Raw genomic sequence first — 5000 nt, 5'->3', positions numbered from 1 at the left:
AGACCTGGTGTTCCGGGAGCCGGGGTAGACCTGGTGTTCCGAGCGCCGGGGTAGACTTGGTGCACGGAAGCCTCGGGGTAGACCTGGTCTTCCGGGCGCCGGGGTAGACCTGGAATTCCGGGCGCCGGGGTAGGCCTGTTCCCCTGGAGCCGGGGTAGACCTGGTGTTCCGGGCGCCGGGGTAGACCTGGTGCACGGAAGCCTCGGGGTAGACCTGGTCTTCCGGGCGCCGGGGTAGACCTGGTGCACGGAAGCCTCGGGGTAGACCTGGTCTTCCGGGCGCCGGGGTAGACCTGGTCTTCCGGGAGCCGGGGTAGACCTGGAATTCCGGGCGCCGGGGTAGGCCTGTTCTCCTGGAGCCGGGGTAGACCTGGTCTTCCGGGAGCCGGGGTAGACCTGGAATTCCGGGCGCCGGGGTAGGCCTGTTCCCCTGGAGCCGGGGTAGACCTGGTGTTCCGGGAGCCGGGGTAGACCTGGTGCACGGAAGCCTCGGGGTAGACCTGGTCTTCCGGGAGCCGGGGTAGACCTGTCGTCCTACTCCGGGCCCGGCCTCCGGCCGCCCGGCTGCTGCGGCAGACCTGTCGCCCTGGTGTCCCGGGCGGACCTGCTGTCCCGCGCACGACCCACCCTCCGGCCGCCCGGCGCCGGTCTAGAGAGGGAAGGAGCCGGCCGTTGGGAGCCGGCAGCGCTCCCGCCTCCTCCGTGCCCAAAGCGACAGCGGCCCGGCTCCTGCCTCCGTCTCCGGATCCCTCACTGCCTTCAGCCGCTCGACCCCCCTCCCCCCCACCCCGCTGCCGTCCTGCCCCGGGCTCGGACGGGGCCAGGCCGGGCTGGAGCGTCAAGGAAAGAAGGCCGTCAAAGCAGAAGGCTGGGCGAGAGCCGAAGAGAAGGCTTCTCGGCAAAGGGGCCGCCTCTGCCGCGGGCCCCGGCCCTGCTGGCCGAAGGACCCGCCTTCCTCGGTGTCGGCCCGCTCCTGGCCCTCCCGCCGCTGCGGGTGTGCGAACCGGCCGAGGAGAGAGCGGGCGGGGGACGGCGACGGGGGTGGGGAAAGTAGTCTGCGAGCGGCGCCGGGGAGTCTGATGGGGCAGGGCGGGGCGCCCCCAACCGTCGATGGGCGGAGGCGGGGAAAGTCTTCAGGCGGGGCGCCCCCAACCGTCGATGGGCGGGCTCTGAGGGGGCGGCGTCGGATTGCGAGTGTGTGGAGCCGGCGTGTGTGTCACCGTGCCCCTCTCTCTCTGTCTCTCTCTCCCTCCCTTCCCCCCCCCGCCCCCCCGTCCCTCCCTCCCTCCCTCGCTTCCCTTGCGCGCTGGCCCCACTGAAATTCCGTTCGGCCGGGTAGGGCTGCGCGGCACCCCGGGCGGAGGGGGCTGCTGACGCTGCTTCGACGGCAGGCTGACGCAGGCTGCCTGTCAGCTTCGTCTGGGATCGCTCTGGGTACCAGAGGGAAAGAAATAAAGTTCGCCAAGAAAATTCCTTTTCCGGATCAGTTTCTTGCGCCGAGGGAACAGAAGAGTCGTTCTCTTCGAGAAGGGAGGAAAGGGGAAGCGCGGGAAATGAAACCCGAACCCCAAACCAGACCAAGGGGAACCAAGCCACAAAAAACAAAGGGATAACCCCGTAACTCCTAAAACAAACCCAGAAAACTCGAACCAAAAGTCCCGCAACGCACATTCCCCCACCCCCCACAAAAACCCACACCGAGCCCCCCCGCTCGCGCCCGCCCCCCCCACCCCCACCAGGCAAAAAAAGGTAAAGCCGGCCATTGAGAAACGCTCTACTACCCGGGTATGGGGAAATACCTCTTGCCATGGCCCCGGAATAGACTTTTCCTCCGGGCGCCGGGGTAGACCCGTTGTCCGGCCCCCCGGGCTACACCTGGTATCCCGGAGCCGGGGTAGACCTTGTACCCGGCGGCCGGGGTAGACCTGGTATCCCGGAGCCGGGGTAGACCTTGTACCCGGCGGCCGGGGTAGACCTGGTATCCCGGAGACGGGGTAGACCTTGTACCCGGCGGCCGGGGTAGACCTGGTATCCAGGAGCCGGGGTAGACCTTGTACCCGGCGGCCGGGGTAGACCTGGTATCCAGGAGACGTGGTATACCTTGTACCCGGCGGCCGGGGTAGACCTGGTATCCCGGAGCCGGGGTAGACCTTGTACCCGGCGGCCGGGGTAGACCTGGTATCCCGGAGCCGGGGTAGACCTTGTACCCGGCGGCCGGGGTAGACCTGGTATCCAGGAACCGGGGTAGACCTTGTACCCGGCGGCCGGGGTAGACCTGGTATCCCGGAGACGGGGTAGACCTTGTACCCGGCGGCCGGGGTAGACCTGGTATCCCGGAGACGGGGTAGACCTTGTACCCGGCGGCCGGGGTAGACCTGGTATCCAGGAGCCGGGGTAGACCTTGTACCCGGCGGCCGGGGTAGACCTGGTATCCAGGAGACGTGGTATACCTTGTACCCGGCGGCCGGGGTAGACCTGGTATCCCGGAGCCGGGGTAGACCTTGTACCCGGCGGCCGGGGTAGACCTGGTATCCAGGAGCCGGGGTAGACCTTGTACCCGGCGGCCGGGGCAGACCTGGTATCCAGGAGCCGGGGTAGACCTTGTACCCGGCGGCCGGGGTAGACCTGGTATCCAGGAGCCGGGGTAGACCTTGTACCCGGCGGCCGGGGTAGACCTGGTATCCAGGAGCCGGGGTAGACCTTGTACCCGGCGGCCGGGGTAGACCTGGTATCCCGGAGCCGGGGTAGACCTTGTACCCGGCGGCCGGGGTAGACCTGGTATCCCGGAGCCGGGGTAGACCTTGTACCCGGCGGCCGGGGTAGACCTGGTATCCAGGAGACGGGGTAGACCTTGTACCCGGCGGCCGGGGTAGACCTGGTATCCCGGAGACGGGGTAGACCTTGTACCCGGCGGCCGGGGTAGACCTGGTATCCAGGAGCCGGGGTAGACCTTGTACCCGGCGGCCGGGGTAGACCTGGTATCCAGGAGCCGGGGTAGACCTTGTACCCGGCGGCCGGGGTAGACCTGGTATCCAGGAGACGGGGTAGACCTTGTACCCGGCGGCCGGGGTAGACCTGGTATCCCGGAGACGGGGTAGACCTTGTACCCGGCGGCCGGGGTAGCCCTGGTATCCCGGAGACGGGGTAGACCTTGTACCCGGCGGCCGGGGTAGACCTGGTATCCCGGAGCCGGGGTAGACCTTGTACCCGGCGGCCGGGGTAGACCTGGTATCCCGGAGACGGGGTAGACCTTGTACCCGGCGGCCGGGGTAGACCTGGTATCCCGGAGACGGGGTAGACCTTGTACCCGGCGGCCGGGGTAGACCTGGTATCCCGGAGACGGGGTAGACCTTGTACCCGGCGGCCGGGGTAGACCTGGTACCCCGGAGACGGGGTAGACCTTGTACCCGGCGGCCGGGGTAGACCTGGTATCCAGGAGACGGGGTAGACCTTGTACCCGGCGGCCGGGGTAGACCTGGTATCCCGGAGCCGGGGTAGACCTTGTACCCGGCGGCCGGGGTAGACCTTGTACCCGGCGGCCGGGGTAGACCTGGTATCCCGGAGACGGGGTAGACCTTGTACCCGGCGGCCGTGGTAGACCTGGTATCCAGGAGACGGGGTAGACCTTGTACCCGGCGGCCGGGGTAGACCTGGTATCCCGGAGCCGGGGTAGACCTTGTACCCGGCGGCCGGGGTAGACCTGGTATCCCGGAGCCGGGGTAGACCTTGTACCCGGCGGCCGGGGTAGACCTGGTATCCCGGAGCCGGGGTAGACCTTGTACCCGGCGGCCGGGGTAGACCTGGTATCCCGGAGACGGGGTAGACCTTGTACCCGGCGGCCGGGGTAGACCTGGTATCCAGGAGCCGGGGTAGACCTTGTACCCGGCGGCCGGGGTAGACCTGGTATCCAGGAGCCGGGGTAGACCTTGTACCCGGCGGCCGGGGTAGACCTGGTATCCAGGAGACGGGGTAGACCTTGTACCCGGCGGCCGGGGTAGACCTGGTATCCCGGAGACGGGGTAGACCTTGTACCCGGCGGCCGGGGTAGACCTGGTATCCCGGAGACGGGGTAGACCTTGTACCCGGCGGCCGGGGTAGACCTGGTATCCAGGAGCCGGGGTAGACCTTGTACCCGGCGGCCGGGGTAGACCTGGTATCCAGGAGCCGGGGTAGACCTTGTACCCGGCGGCCGGGGTAGACCTGGTATCCCGGAGACGGGGTAGACCTTGTACCCGGCGGCCGGGGTAGACCTGGTATCCCGGAGCCGGGGTAGACCTGGTCTCCGTCCGCCCGGGTAGACCTGGTGTCGCGGCCGCCTGCGGAAGTTCACCAAGGGGTCGCTGTTCCAGGCTGCCTCCGGCTATGTCGACGTAGCGGTCGGCCTGCGCTGGCGCACCCTCCCGGTCGACTTCCACTCGTCTCCTTGGAGGCGTCGGCGGCCTTGGACTTATCTTTCCGTATATTGGGAGCGAGGTGACGGGCCGCGTCCCCGCAGGTTTCCAGGGTGCCTGCGTCGCAAGGCGGAGGATAGGGCGGCCGCGCCGCGCGGTCGTCGGGGCAGAGCGAGTGCCGCCTAGGCCGGGTGAGCCGCGTGGCTTGGTCCCGGTTCCCGTCCTGCCCAGGGCGCTCTTTCGGGGGGAGAGCTGCCCGAGAAGCCAGAGAGAAGAGAATGGGCAGTGTGAAGGGCCACCAGAGAGAGAGCCGAGAGCCGAGAGAGACGGCCCGAAAGACCGTGTCGAGAAGCCGCTCGCTGGCCGCAGCGAGGCGGTGAGAAGCCCCGCGTGTGTGTTGCTCCGCTCCGGTCGGCTGCCGTGCCGGCCCGGTTGAAGGGGGGGCGGCCCCCCTGGGACGATCGGTGGCAGGTGAGGCGGCGGCGCCTCGTCCCTTTTCCGCCTGGCCTTAAGCCGGGGCCCGCTCCGGCAGGCATTTTTCCGGCAGCCGGTCCGGTGGCAGTGGCCGGCAGCCGGGGGTCGACGCGGCCGGGCTTTTTTTTTCCCCGGC

Source organism: Lonchura striata, chromosome 21 (assembly GCF_046129695.1).
Source record: "Lonchura striata isolate bLonStr1 chromosome 21, bLonStr1.mat, whole genome shotgun sequence".
NCBI classification, from domain to species: Eukaryota; Metazoa; Chordata; class Aves; order Passeriformes; family Estrildidae; genus Lonchura; species Lonchura striata.
The sequence above is the reverse complement of the archived record's forward strand: the minus strand, read 5'-3'. Positions refer to the sequence as shown.